The 16,244-nt window shown below is 42.9% G+C and overlaps 1 protein-coding gene across 1 annotated transcript in view; it reads right to left on the bottom strand.

Moving 5' to 3' along the window:
* The window catches only part of Grb10 (growth factor receptor bound protein 10), a 117,786-nt gene extending 101,958 nt beyond the window's left edge, over positions 1-15,828 (bottom strand). Inside the window, exon 1 of the mRNA XM_045135540.1 lies at positions 15,700-15,828. The gene's annotated coding sequence lies outside the window, so the exon portion shown is untranslated. The remainder of the gene's footprint in view (positions 1-15,699) is intronic.
* Between the last annotated feature and the right edge of the window lie 416 nt (positions 15,829-16,244).

The raw sequence follows: 16,244 nt of genomic DNA, 5'->3' as shown, positions 1-16,244 counted from the left end.
GCACAAAACAGGGTTTTTTATTTTGCTTCTGTATATACAGCAGTCACTTCTTAGTGCCTCATGGACTGGACCATACATCTGACCCAAGCCAGAGCTAGTAGTGAATACAGCTAGAATTAGAAAATTATTTGTATGTTGAAGATTGTAAGAAGTAGTTTTCTCTATAAAACCCTGGAGATTTATCTAATTGCTGTAATTGCAGATTGCTCAAGACTGGGACCCACTGTAAATCATCCTGTTTTCTGAGAAATTCTGGAACTGTCATCTAATTTTCCAGGAACACTGAATAAATGCTGCCAAGTCTTGCTTTTGGGTTTTTATGAGAGTAGACAGTGCCTTCAAAGCAACTGAGAAGCACTGAGCATGTCCTCGAAGTGTGACGAGGAGGACAAGAATGCCCAGCACTGCTGTGCTCCCAGAGTCCTGGCTTCCGGGACAGTAGCCTTGAGCACAGTGGCAGTGAAGACAAACACTCAGGCACCGATGGGAGTCAACGCTGATGTCACCTCTGTGTGTACCAGCAGAAAATGGAAGATACAGGGGAGGGGGGAGGTGAGCAAAACTTAAGAAAGTCTTGGTATCTTTACCATTATTTGGATCTGAAAAGTCTGTCCTGTTCCCAAGTGACAGTGACATCAGGGAAATAACTCTGAGAATGTCTTCCTTGGGCCGCTGTCCTCTGAGTTCCACAACCTCGTTCTTTTGGGAAAGGAGTGGTGGATGGAGGACTATGAAGCAGGGAGTTGGTCGTAAGGGGTGAGAAAAAGCTAACTGGCTGTACAAGAGTCGACCTGTAACCTGGGGATGCAGCACAGAGCTTTCATCAGCCTCTCGAGGAACAAGGAAACCAACATGGATGAGGAAGAGAGAGCTCGCCCACCAGACAGATGCGCAGGTCGCCATCAAACTTCAGTTTGCTACAGCTTTCATCTCTTGGCTTGTAAATGCCTTCGGATCTGCACCCAGTCCAATGATTATAATAAATGGTATTTCTAATTTTCTGCTTTCTCTACAAGTTTGCACCATTTAGAGACCAAGAAGAATGCAAAGGATTTTTTTTCCGAAGCCATAGCACAGAAGGCAAATTCTCATCACTCACTACAAAGAAATTTCAGCATAAGGGAGAAGAAACACACATTCAAAGTAGTAAAAGCTGATCAAGGCCAGCACATATGGAAGAACTTCAAAACTGAGGGTTTCTCCAGCTGAAAGGATAGATACCAGGAGAGAAGATGTAAGAACTTCACATAATATGAGTATTGGTAAGGATAAGCTGAGATTTACTGATCAAATCTTAAGAACTAGAGAGCAGTCCTAAAGACAACATCCCTCCACACAGCAAGGCCCAAGTTCAAGCTACATCTGTTTCAGAAGGTGAAGGACATTACAGGTGGAACTGTTCTGGAAGCTCACAGGTGATATAGAGAGACTGAAGGAAGACAAATGCTTCTAAAAGGTCTTCTAAAACCACACCTGAGACCCCAAGGAAAAGTCAGGACTATGGGGGAAATAACTAACTGTGACAAACAGGTGACAACCAAGCAGAGGAACCACCTGTTAAGAAACCACTCATTGCCTTTTCTATTTCCTCCCACCCATCCCAAAGACTCATGTCTCCAGCTACATATCCTAATGTATGTCATTACTCCAACTTGCCACTGGGAATTCTTAAAGCCAGGAACCAATGCACTGAAATACCTCATCTCATACACTGGTGATACAACAGGACCCCATCAGAACAGAGTCCTGTAGCCAAGTGAGAATGTGGCTGCTGCCTTTTCACTACACAGAGCAAAGCAAAGATGTGACATGGTTTCATATACCATGAGGTCTCCACTAGACCCTGCTCCAATATTTCCTTAGTGACCTACTAGAAATGGAAAGGCGCCCTGACTGATGACTGCATTTGTTCTCTGTCCTGACCAGCACCATCTTGCCAGATATGATGGACACGCTCACCCATACCTGGTCGTACAGATAGGGCAAGAAGGAATCTGGGCAGTCAGCTAAAGCCACTGGTTCCTTTGGCCTTCTTCAGATTGCATTTATTGCACTGGAGCACCTGGAATAAAGACAGACCACGAGAAGAGCCACAGCCCTCATGCACTCACTGCTTACTACTGGCCCAACTGCAGCGCCGCAGTGTTCCACAAAGGTAACTCTTGACATATAGATATGGTTGGTTAGGATGCCTGCCAGGAAAGTAATAAAAGAATGAGCCCAGAAGAGGCTGCCCAGGCAGAAAGAAACTGATTAGGAGGTGGTAACAAAAGGTGTTAGTACCCTTATCCAAGACACAGTTTTATGTGTTCATGCTCTATAGTATCCAGACTTTTAACCAGTGCCTCTGGGTGCTGCTTTGTGGGGATTCTGTAGATAGGGTTAACATTTACAATCACCTGACTATAACTAAAGGAGATTACCTTTAGCACAGATCTGATGCAACCCACTAAAACCTTTAAAGCAAAACCCGACATTTCCCAGACAAAAAGGAATGTAGCCCAATGGAGGCAATGAAGGCTTGTGCGAGATTCCAGCTTTTTCTTCAAACTTGCTAATTCCTAAAGAATACTTATCTACATAAACACATATGTTATGCTGAACAACCTATCTCTCCCAGAACTGGCTACGGTCCAGTGCCTCAAATCCTTTGCTGCACGATCTCGGCATCCCACTATGTGCTGTGTGTGGCGAGCCAGCAGCCTCTGCTCCCTTCACCCCAAGACCAGAGCATGTGGGCAGGACTCACCACTCCACCTCCTTGGCACAACCTCGCCATATCCTGATAAGCTATCTGCCTTGGTGCTGTATGCTGTGTGGCTAATAGCTCTTCCCATCCCCGTAAGAATAACCTTTTGCCCATCCCACAGGCTCCCCTTGGCCCACGCCCTCCTATGCTGTCATGTCTGCCATCACTCCAACTATACGTGTTTGCCATAACTTGTATGCTCTCTGGGCTGCTTGGTCTGACCAACATATAAAAATAGTTTTAAACCCCTCCAGAATTTCAAACAATATGTGTTAAGTGTTTAAAAACTCATTTCAATATCCCAGCTTTATTATCTTTGAAAGCATTTGCAAGTCAGTTCCCACCTTAACCAGGAAACAACTGTGTATCTTTAGAAGCCCTGGTCAGCAGTTTCTCTGGGAACAAGCAAACAATACTTAGACATTTTAAATTATTCTAACCCTGGTCTCTAATAAATCTATCAAACCCAAAGATTATATCATATTTGAGATGAAAGACAGAGAGTTTTCCCAGGAGATCAAGAGTAAGTCAGGGATGACCACTAATTTCACTTCCAGTTCACATTCCAGTGCAAGTCTGAGAAACAGCACTTACAAATAAACAAAAATCCTATTGCATCTAATAAATTTAGCTAAAGTGTAGAATGCAAAAATCAACAAGTAATAATCAATTGTGTTTGCAACAAGAACAACAGAATGAAATAATACAAAATAATTCCATTTACAATAGTGTCAAGAATAATAAAATATTTAGGCATAAAATTAACAAAGGAGGTGAATGACTTAAATATTGAGATAAAAAAATAAGAGAATATAAATTAAATATAAATAAATGAAAGGATATTCCATTTCCATAGGCCAGAAGAATCAATATTGTTAATTTATAATACTACAAAAAAACTACAACATTATTGCAATTTCTTAACAATTCCCACTGATAGATTTTTGCAGAAATAGGGGGAAAAATTCTGAAACATAGGGCTTCTTAAGTGGCCCTGATAGCCAAAACAATATTAAAAACACACACAAGCAAACAATGAAGTTGAAGAGCTTGTACTTTCTGACTCCAAAACTCAGTATTAGTAATTAAAACTGTGGTACCATCATACGTTCACACTACAAGATTAAAGCAGCCCATAAATAAACTCTTCAATATAGTGTTGATTTTCAAAAAAGGTGCCAAGACTATTCCCTGAAGATATAACAGTCTTTCCAATAAACGGTTCTCAGAAGACCAGTGATTAACATGCCAAAGAATGGAATGGTCCTAACCTTATACCAAAACCAAGAACCTTAACATGGACAGAAAACCTATGCAGAGAGATACACACTCGTATAAACTGGTTTAAAAATAAAGTATCATGTTTTCCAGTCATATTTCTTTACAAGTTTTTAAGATATTTTATTTTCTAAGAGAGAGAAAAAGATAGAGAGAGTGAGAGAGAAAGAGAATGGTTGTGCCAGGGCCTGTAGCCCCTGCAAACGAACTCTAGATGCATGTGCCACCTTGTGGATCTAACTTCTGTGGGTCCTGGGGAATCAAACCTGGGGCCTTAGGCTTCACAGCCAAGCACTTTAACTGCTAAGCCATCTCTATAGCCCCCTCTTTACAATTTTAATGCACTTTTCTAGTTCTATAACTTTATACCTCAGCTCTATGAATTACTTTCCCATTTCCATACCTACCCAGAAACAGCCTAGGGAAGGAAAAAGTTTATTTCAGTTTACAATTCCAAAGAGAAGAACCCATCACTGTGGGGAAAGCATGACAGGAGGAAGCTGCAGTCACATGGTCAAATCAGCAGGGAAGACATGGAAAGAGAAAGTGAACTGCACCTAGGGCTGTTAGTAACTCCTTAAGACCTGCCACCAGTGACACACTTCTTCCAGCAAGGCTTTATATCCTAAAGTTTCCACAACCATCCCTAACAGTACAACCAACAGTGGATTAAGTAGTCAAACATATGAGTGAATAGGGGATATTTTATGTTCAAACCACTACATTCCACATTTGGCCCCCATAGACTCTTAGCCATTTCATGATACTAAATGCTTTTAGTCCAACTTTAAACATTCTCATACTTTTTTTTTTTTAACCAGTCCCAATATTGTTTGAAGAGTCCAAAGTCTCACCTGAAATTCCAGACAGCCTCTTAACTCTGAACCCTGTAAAGTCAAAACACAGGTTACATACTTCCAACACAGAATGGCACACAGTAAACATTCACATGCCAAAAAAAAAAGAGGAATGAGGGCCAGTAAGCAAAGAAAAGTTAAACAGAAACTCAGCAAGCAAACATCAAATCCTCCCTGTCTGGTAGCTGGGACCCCTGATAAAATCACCTGTCTACAAAACACTTAGCAGATTTCTAGAACCACTGTGAAATCCTCCATGACCCACTACCCCTTGACTCTTTCATTAGTCCAAAGCCAGAATCACATAGGTGATGCCAAGGTCTGCTGTCAGATTGGGGTGAACCCTGGCGCCCATGTAACACAGCTGAAGCAATCTATATATGTATATATATGGGAGTCAAAGATACCCTTCAGCATTCTTCCTTCAGGCCTTTTCTTTAAAAATTATTCACATTTCTACTAGCTAAAATCTTTAATAGGTTAGGATTTACCCTCGGGGCATCCTTTCAGTTGTCCCTCGGTAGTTAGCTAAGCTAATCTCTCATGGAGAGCATCTCTACAAAAATTATTTCAGCAGTGGCTATAGTTTCGGGGCCTGCAACTTAAAATTTGCTCAAATTTTCCCCTGCAAAACTTTGCCTTTTTCATATCTTTTGACTAGATTTTTGTTCTTTTTTTTTTTTTTTTTTGCTGTAAATTTGAATCAGGGAAGATACAAGAAGCCATACCACAGACTCAATGCTATCCTGTACTGAATTTACTCTTCCAAACACAATTACAGATTACTTTTAAATTCAACTTCACTCTATTTCTCAGGACTCGGGCAGGATGCTGACAGTGCCTTTGTCCGAATTATCCTATGAACTGCCTCTGTCTAGTACCTAGTACAGAGAGTCCTTGTTCCCCTCTGAAACCTCAAGAGATGAGCCTCTGTTGTCCACATTTCCTCTGCCCACTGGTCTTCCAAACTCCCAATGCAATGCCTCATTAAGCTCTGCTTACAGCACCGTAAATCTTCTCTAGTCCAGAGTTTCAAAGTCATCCACAGATTTCTCATAACTCATTTCCAAAAGCCAAGTTTATTTCAGCACCATCCTACTTCTTGGTACCAATTACTCTCTCATTATTGGAACAAAATACGCAACTGAAATGAGATAAAGGAAGGAAAGAGTTTATGTCAGCTTATACTTCCATACTTCCAGAAGGTAGAGGCCATCATGGTATTTTCAGAAAAGCCAGGCAAGAATAGAAAGTTTATGCCACATTGTCACATCACCAGAAGAATATAGAGACCAAACTGCAGGTGTGGCCTGGGTGTAATAGTTTAAGGCCCACCCCGAGTTACATACTTCCTCTAGCAAGGCTCCACATCTTAAAGGATCTAAAACCTTCCCAAGTAGAATCATCAACTGGGAATTAAGCATTAAGACTCACGAGTCTATGCAAGACATTTTACAAACTACCATAAAAAGTGGCCTCCATAAAATGGTTTTTCCACTCATACTTGACAAAGATAAAAAGTTCTGTAATTATCAGTGTTCTTATGAAGACTAGAAAGCACCACACATCTGAAATTCCAAAATTCTAAAGTTCAGAATGGCTAAGGATACAAAAATTTGTGAATGCTGATATTGACCTAAAAACATTTATTGGATTTGGGATTTTCAGAGCAGGGGTATTCATAAGGGTAACGTCTATGCAAATATTCCAAAATCTAACACATTTGAAGTGTTATCTGTTTCACTTCTCCAACTCATCTCTAGCCGCCCAGCTGTTACGAGTGCAAACATGCACTGCTTGTTATAAAACTCACTCACAATTTTTGTTGTTTTGAGGTAGGGTCTTGTTCTAGCCCAGACTGACCTGAAATTCACAATGTAGTCTCATGGTAGCCTTGAACTCACAGTCATCCTCTTACCTCTTCCTCTCAAATGCTGGGATTAAAGGTATGTACCACTATGCCCGAATACAATTGTATTTCTTTTCTTTTCTATTTTTTCTAATATTTTGGGTTGGTTTTTTTTTTTTTTTTTTTGAGGTAGGGTCTCACTCTAGCCTGAGCAGACATGGAACTCACTCTGTAGTTCCAGGCTGACCTAGAACTCACAGGGATCCTCCTACTTCTGCTTCCCTTCCTGAATGCTAGGATTAAAAGCATGCACCACCACACCCAGCTTACAATTGTATTTCTTATCACAAATCTCAGAGTTATTGAATTCCTAAATCTTCTCGTGAGACTATGACACTGTATTTTTTAAAATAATCCTCCTTTCAACTTAGAATGCATTGTGTCACCTATAAACCCAGCGGCTCCTGCAATACTGTCAGTAGGCCACCTCATTCTCACAAAGTAAAAAGGAAAATCTAGCTTTCTGAAGACAGTTGGAATGCCAGGCTGTCAGATCACAGGTGGAAACAGTCGAGACCCCTGGCAAAACGCAGTGGAAAGCACCTTTACTACTCAACCAACACTATCACCCAGGGATCTGCTAACGTCCAACATCCTTTGCAAAATTTGCCTTCTATCTTCCCTTTAGGATGGCCATAAGCAACATCTTGGTAGGCACCATGTTTCCAATCATACACAAAACCTTCCTGAAGAGCTAAATTGGCAACCAACACTAGACAGAAAACACCCCTTCCCCAACAAAACCTCCTGCGCTTCTGCATCTTTAATTTTCTAATTCAGCAGGGGGAAACAGGTGAGATTCCCCTGGATATGCTCCTTCCTCACCTCCATTTCAGGGTGAGTGTATCCCATATAATCATCAGTGATTACAATTTAGACTGGGCCTGGAAAGGGTCACCCTTGGAACCAGACACTTGCAGGTGCTGGTGCATGCTGCTCAACAATTCTAACACCCCAGCCCTGAACAGACGTATACAGATAAGCACCACTGCTGAATTCCCAGAGCCATCTCCTACAACAGTGAAGCCCAGTGCATTCACTGTCAATACCAAAGGAGTAGAATTTTTGGCCCCACGAAATAACCAGTTTCTAGTCTAATCCTGCTGGCCACAGAGAAGGAGGGGATTTGGGAGAGGGTACCAAGGAGCTTTGTGTGGTATGATCAAGAACAACTGGAGTGGATTATCATTCACTGGAAAGAGGTTCTGAAAGTCACCAGAATACCGAGGTAGTAAATCTTGAGTAATGGTCCATGCCCAAAATACAGGAGTAGCTTGGTTTTTATGTGTGTTGTTGTTTACAGGGCAGTTTACTTAAAATATATTGTTGATTTACTACCATTAAACTCTTGGCCAATAGCACTGTAACTCATGCTTGAACAAAACTCAGCTATGACCTCTGTGAAACACATTCAAACTCTCCTGAGCTTATGAACACTCTAGCACTCTGAAGTAACAGCAAAAACAAACCAACCCAGAACCAACCCCATCCCCCAAACAGACACAGAACACCAGGCAGAACACAGAAGAACATTTGCTTCCAGTAGAGTAGCCATGTTTAAATCCCCCAGGAGCATGGGTTTCTCAGCAGTGCAGGAGAGCCCCCACATTAACAGAATGGCATTGCAGGGATGGACTGGTGATTTGTAAATATGTTTCATCAAGTGGAAAATTCACAAATAGGGCATCCTCAAATGAGTATCAATAGCACCTGGCTTCTGTGTGTCTCTTCCTCATCACTATAATGTGGAAAGGGATATTTACTCATCAGACTCTCAGGAAGGTCAAGTGTATCAGTCCACAGGGGATCACAGAAAGCTAGACCTACCGAGCACATGCAAAGTACAGCACGTTTGAGCTGGGCTCTTGCTGCCATTCACATTACCCTTATCTGTTCTCTGTACCCATGGCAACTGCACCTCCACTCTTCATGTGGCACGTACTCTGTGCGCTTATCTACTTCCCTACACACCACTCCCAGTATCTGTGAACATTCTAAGGACCAGACCACATTCTGTGATATTAGAGGCTTCACAGAGAGATTGTGCCTGAGCTGAGTGAGAACTGCTGGATTTTGATCTCTGTGACTTATCTGAAATACCACAGTAACTGCTTTTCTACTTGCTTTGCCCAAATGTAACACTGGCCTTGTCACTGCTTAAAAACACTAAGCTTAAGCTTAAACTTGTTACCTTATCCTGAAATGTTCCAACACCCCCAAACTGCCAAAAACTTATCAGTTCTCCCAAGAAGCTCTTGTTTTACAGAGGTATTAGAAGTCATCAAATTAGGAACCATGATTTCCTGAATAGCAATCAGATCTTTCACCAATTCTGATGGCTGGAAATAATGACAAGAAATTACCATTTGGCTTTAAACCTGCAGAAGATATTAAGGAGATGGACTAGCACCTTGGAAAAAAAAAAACTGACAAGTGATCAACTTTTAAAAGGTTACTGAGTAGTAGTTCTTCTAATTCAGGAGCTTAAAAAATGTGTATTTCACAAGTATTTGGTTTCTAGCAGGCATTGACAGAATTCTGACAATTACTGTCAATTTTTGGCTGATCCTTATAAAGGGTCAAATAACAAATCTCTAACCATCATCCTAAAATGCACCAACCATGTGAGACTGAAAGCTTTTGAACAGGAAACTAAAACCCAAAGCAGAGCTGGTGCAATGACAAGGAACTCCCGTAACTGCAGCAGCACTCAGGAGGTAGAGGCAAGAGGATCATGAGTTCAAGGTCAGTGGGGTAGGAGAGGAGGTATACAGAAAAATCATGTGGCAAAAACATTTTTAATATTTTTAAATTTTTATTTACTCATCTGAGAGAGTGAGAGAAACATGTAGCTAGCGAGAGAAAGAGAATGGGTGGACCAGGGACTTCAGCCTGCAAACGAACTCCAGACATAGGCGCCACCTTGTGCATCTGGCTTACATGGGTCCTGGGGAACTGAACTTGGGACCTTTGGGTTTGCAGGCAAGCATTTTAACCACTAAGCCATCTCTCTAGCCTGATTAAAACATCTTTAAAAACTAATGGGTAATCTGTAGAACCTTCCAGTTCTGACAAAATGGTATACTGCCATTCCATTCAGGTCTCTGCCCTCTTACTAAAGAAGCTTTGTATTTAATCAAAACAAGCAAAGCAAGAGTCCAAGAAGGCAAAAAGGGTACATTTCTCCTGGGCCTTGGACTAGAGGAGGAAAGACAGGGAATTCCCAGTTTCCCTTCCTGGTGTGCACCTCAGACAGTGCACTGTGTCGGCTCCAACCCAGAAATGCCAGCAGGCTCGGGAAAGGAAAACCTGTTCCGCTGGCCAAAGGACAGGGGATAATGGCCTAAGAGAAGCAAACGTCTAAGCTATACTCACGAGCTAAGTACTAACAGACTGTTCCTCAGCCCCGAGTTTCAGGGAAACTGAGCAGGAGTTAATTTCCCACTCCTTCCCAGATCCTGACTTGGCTCAAGCAGATGGCAACACTCCAATCCCCCAGCATTGTGTCTGTTGCCAAATTGGAGCTAATCTATTTCCCACCTGGTAGAAGTGGGAAATGAGCAGATTCCTCTGCAGGGACAAAGGAAGAAAGCACCAATGACAGCTGAGTCTCTCCTACCCTGAACTAGTGAGGTGAACAAGGAAGGTGGAGAGCGGTAAGGCTGGCTGGCAGCTCCTGTGTCACGGGAAGCTTTACGTGCATGCTTCAGTGACGAGGCAGTGTGTGGGGGTCCTTCCCCGTCACACCACCACCATCAGTGGTGACAGCAACGAGTGGCACGGCTCCCCTCTTTCAGACCCGTGCACTCCAGGTCCAGAAGGAAACTGCCCTCCGAGAAGGTTGAAGAGGATCCAAAGGTACACAAGATAATGCTCACAATGTCTAGAACACAATGGAAATACCACCTGTCAGACCAAGAATGAGGACAATGGTAACTTGAGTGAGAAGAGACAACAGATGCCAACATTAACATAACTCAGCAGCTGGAATTGTCTGAAAGGATAATAAAGGAGCCATTATAAAAATACTTCCATGAGAATTCCAAGCATCCCTGGAACAAAGAGCTAAAGTGATAAAGCCAAGTGACAGATTATTTTCTTCCTTCAATCTCACTGATGCTCAGATTCCACTCATCAGTGGACAAGATGTTAAAACACTAGAGCCAGGAGAAATCACAATTTAACCAGATGTGTAGTGAGTCTCTGGCCCATGCAAGGTGTCATTCTGCTGGCTGATAGAGATACAGAGAGGAGCGACATGTAACCACCACAACCCATGAGAAACAGGCACACATACAAAACCACCATGCTAGGACATACTGGCTTATGTGGACCAAGTGAGGCAGAAATAGACGGAAAAGGAATCCTACAAGAGAATACAACTTCACCCCAAAAAAGTGAGAATGCTTTTATGTGTAGTAGACAATAGCGTCCATTACTGAGGGGGACGATTAGGGCATTACAGCGTCCTCTCAGCAGAAAAACTGGTGTTGGAGGAGATTTCATTGTTGAGCCAAAACAAGAGGATGTCAAGAAAGGGGGAAAGATGCAAAGGCAGCGTATATGAGCTTCTCCAGCGCAGGCTACAACTATCTAAACCAGACCAGAGTGACGATCAGAGTATCTGCCATGACTGATTGACCTTGGGAAGAAAGAGGCAGAAGTCCTGTCATTCCAGTTAGATTCTCAGGCAGCTGAAAGTACAATGCAAATGGGAAAGAACAATCACTAATCAATACAGGTGACAAAACTGATCTCTTCCCTGAACCAACCAGAAGAGTTGTAGCAAGAATGAATCGCTCTCCCCTGACTGCATCTCCAGGACTGGCAAAGTAATGGCAGTCCCCTATTGCAAATAAGGACTTCTCCATGTGAGCCATGAGCAGGGAGCATCCTACCCAAGGCAGTCACACAAGTGAACGTCATGCTCCAAACCAGTCAACCCTAGAAACTCTCTAATAAAAAAATAAATTATCTAACAAGAAGGAAAAAAAAAAAAAAACAGCTAAAAATTAAGACAAAGAAGAGCTAAACTGTGACTCTTAAGAGTGTTGAAGCCTAGAGTGAAACACTTTAAGGCCTCTTTAGGTCCAAGAATGGAGAAGGCAACATGGGATGATTAGGAGCCCTGGCACATTAGAACCGCTTATCCACAGAAGGTATGTTCCAATACCCTCAAGCAGACGCCAAAGGGGCAGATAGCACTGAGCACTACATACGTTGCCTTTTCCTAAACATGCCTATGATAGAGCTCAATTTATAAGTTAGGCATAGTAGACTAACCATAGTAACTATAAAACAGAACTGTAACAATTCACTGTGCAGAAAGCCTCCTCTCCTCTTCACCCCCTCTTCCCTCTCTCCCTTTCCCGTTCTCACTCCCCTATTCTACTGCCCTGAATTTCAGGCTACTGCTGAGCATACATAAAACCACAGCAAGAGAGATCCAGACACAGGAGAACAGCTATGCCTCCTCTCGCCCTCCACAACAGCCCCAGGCAGCACGAGCTCCTGGGCTGCAGCAAGCACTAATGGTGAACACAGGACTTCCTGGATGGCCAACCGTCCAAGGCCCACGCACAGATCCCTCAACTCCCACTGTGGTGGATGTTTCACTGACCAATACTTGAGAGAAGCCGTTGAAAAGAAGTTTTATCCACCCCCCCCCCCCCCCGCCAAGGTAGGGTATTACTCTAGTTCAGGCTGACCTGCAACGGGAATTCACTATGTAGTCTCAGGGTGGTGGCCTTTTTTTTTCTTCTTTTTGTTTGTGTTTTACTCATGATTTCAGTCCATGGTTGATTGGGTACATTACAACAGACCTCTGGAAAGACAGACCATCATGGCAGCAAGAGAACATGATAGAGAAGGCTGCTCGTTTCATGATGGCTGAGAAGCAGAGTGAGACAAGAGGAGGCTGGGTCAAGTTCCACCTTTCCAGGTCATGCTATCAATGACTGTCCAAGTAGGACCCAATTATGAAGAGTACTCTGAGTCCATCAAAGATGGACTGATTAAGCCACTGATTAAGCCAGAGCCCAGGATCACATGATTTCCCTAATGTCCATCAGCTCGTCACTAAGCTCCCAATGCATCTCACCTGAAACCATGGGCCTTGTTGACACCAGGCCTGAAAAGTCTGACCTGCAGCAAACCGTGTGCCAACAATATTCATTTCCTCTCATGCACTTCAATTTCGTTTACTGGGCTTTGGTCATTTGGTCAAACAGAACACAAATTATTGATAATATTTATTAATTAAAACTATGCTCTGGGTTGGCAGGGACTGTGGCACCCATAATCAATAAGTACTCACTAGGAACGTGTGGCATGAACATAAAAGAGAGTACGGGTTAATGCACTAATAGTTCCAACCAAATGCACATCCAAGCAAACAGAGTCTAGCTTTCAGGTTAAGAGCCATGTGACTCTTCCCATGTGCACTCAGGGACGCCAGGGAGCGCTGCCCAGCACCCCTGCTGCCTCAGCACTACTTTGGAGAGAAGTATTCCTGAGCTGAGAGCCACAGGCCACCACTCCTGCTCCAGTGTCCCTACCACACTGTGTTTTGGGATCTCTCTGGCCAGGATTAGGGTGTATAATCAGGAAGCAAATACACATTGACTTTTCTAAAGTCTGAAGTTGTTTTTTTTTTTTTTTTTTTTTTTGTAAACCTTGAACTTACCTTCAGAGAATCTGATGGTCGCAGCCATCTCAGTGAATGCAGCCAAGAAAAGGATCATCCAAGTTCAACATCCTGGCATCTTGCAGGCTTCTGGGTCCCAGGCTCAGTCCCTGAGGCCCATATTCACATGACCAATATAAGGGAGACTATGAAAAAGTTTCCCCCATTAAAAAAGGAGGTTGGGGAGCTAGAGAGATTACTCAGTGGTTAAAGTACTTGCATGCAAAGCCTCATGACCCAGGTTCAACTCCCCAGCCTCCTTTTTTTAATGGGGGAAACCTGTGTTTGATTCATCAGTACCCATGTTAAAACAGGTACACAAAGTGTCATATGAACCTGAAACTCATCTGCAGTGGCGGGAGGTCCTGGTGTGTCCATAAACACATTCTCTTTCCTGTCTTCTCTTAGCTCACAAATAAAGACACACAGACACATTTTAAAAGGGTTTGTAATCCATGTATGGCAGGACACCCCTATAATCCCAGCATCTGAAAGGCAGAACCAGAAGTAGGATTTCAAGGCCAGCCTCAGTTACACAGCGAGTTTGAGGTTAGCCTGGGGTACATAAGATTCTGTTTCCAAAAAACAAAACAAAACAGTTTTGTGGCTTGGAAAGTATGAATATTATTACCTCAGAACAATTTTTGTTCACTACCCTTATCTAATACCCAGTGATACCTCTGAGGACTCAACGGTGTCAAAGAGGGTGGTGGAACTCAGACAGTACTCGGTGGAGGGTGCTTGTTTAGTGTACATGAGGCCCAGGGCTTGCTCTGGTATGCAAAAATAAAATAAACAGACAGAGCAGTGGATCTCTGGAGATTCACTTAAGCCCAGAGGAAAGATCAGGCCTATCATAGTACTTGGCCGTCCCTGCTGGTGGCCCCACTCTTTAAGCTCCCACTGATAATCATATTCCAAGCCAAAACCAGAAAGATTAACTGTGAAACAAGTCTTTTTATTTCCATGCTGTGTTCAACCCAATCAGGCTATTGGAATTCAGAGGCCTCTATTTCAATGATATAACCAGGAAAGAAAAACACAATAGACCCAACTTGATCAAATGGTCCTAGTGGGGCCAGGAGGTGGTTAGAGATGGCGTTTTGCTTTTCCACATGTTGTCTCTTTAATGGTGCAAAGTGTGATAGAAACAAAAATAGTCCCACATCTCAAGAAACCTTAGTGTTGTCCATAATATATTTGTGCTCTACAGAAAGGCCCTCTGGTAATGAAAAGGGGCAGAATGGTCCTAGAGGGCTTTCTGCATGGTGTCATAGCACCATCCCAGGACCACTCTCCCTGGGTGCCCACCTCCTAAGGTTGCAAGCCATTGTTCACAATGGGCAGCAAAGGAAAGAATGAGGAACAGTTACCTACACTTGGGCCCCAGACACTGAAGTCCTAGCATCCATGTACTGTAAGGGAAAGTGTGCAGGCCTCTGTCCAACAAAAAGCAGTTGGTCACACAGCACAGTTCACTCCACATGAACAGCAGTGCCAGTATGTGGCATCTGTGGCTAGGTGATGCATCCCTTACGTTGACTTTAGTGAAAGCTCTCTATTCAGGGACATAACCTCTCCAACATTATTCAGTACCTCCCATAAGGCTGCATGTGGGAAAGGACAAAAGAGCCCAAAATGTTCTACCAAGGATGCTAGGCAAATTGTGTGGTCCATTCCCGAGTTTCCCATCAGCCTCTCAATCTAGCATCCAGTCTGTAATTGGCTAAGTTGTTTTGTTCAGGATATTCCTATGTTGAAGTCCTAGTACCAATACCTTAAAATGTGACTACACTTAGAAGTGGATCACTAAAGAGATTAATTAAGTTAAGGTGAGATCATTAGGGTGGACCTGGTCCAATATGACTCATGTCACTGTAAGAGGAAGTTAAGAACCAAACACAGAGGAAGGACCATGTGTAGACAGAAGATGATGACACCATGTGCAAGTCAAGGACAGAGAGAAGCCTCAGGAGAGACTGTGCCAACACCTTCATCATGGACTTCCAGCCTCTAGGACTGTGACACCAAGCAGAACAGAAACGAACAAGGAGCTAAAGAAAGAACAGGCAGGTGAGAGACACATTTTGGAATCCTTGAATAAAGGATCTGGTGTCATCTTCTGCTCAAGATAACGTTAACCTTGCCTTGTTCAATATTTAACAGAGAACTTGTACTGTAAAGAAAGTGCTATCTATAAGTAAAAACACACAGGACTTACCTGGCAGGTAGCTCAGAGGCTCTGTCCAATAAGGCAGCCTATCTGGCTTCACTGAGGATCAAAGTAAGGACCTCACTGGTCACAGCGACCACTGCTCCACCAGCTAGCTCCTCACGGTCAGCTCCAAAGCTGGAAAATCAAAGCATAGCTTGTGTCAAATGTGTACACATCCTGAACACAAATCTTGAAATGCACCCAGGAAAAAAATGTTAAAAGATATAAAAGAATAATTTTTCAAGGAGATTGTTTAAAAATCTCCTAAACAACAAACAGGAAGTAAGTCCAGACAAGAATTAAGTCTCAAAAACCCTCCAAAGTTCAGGGGACACGGTAGAAGAGGGGGTAGAAAGAATGTGAAGAGCCAGAGGATGGGGAGGAGTGCTTTGCAGTGCTGTCTTCCAGACGTGAAATGACTTGCAGTTATGACCCCACAGTAACAGTCATTAACTGCAAACAATACTGGGTCCATCAACATTTCAGCATGATGGAGAAGGACAAAAATAAAGATTAAAATAGGGAAGGGATGAGTTAGGAAGAAGGGAAAG

This window comes from Jaculus jaculus, chromosome 16, assembly GCF_020740685.1.
Source record: "Jaculus jaculus isolate mJacJac1 chromosome 16, mJacJac1.mat.Y.cur, whole genome shotgun sequence".
NCBI classification, from domain to species: domain Eukaryota; kingdom Metazoa; phylum Chordata; class Mammalia; order Rodentia; family Dipodidae; genus Jaculus; species Jaculus jaculus.
The sequence above is the reverse complement of the archived record's forward strand: the minus strand, read 5'-3'. Positions and strand labels throughout refer to the sequence as shown.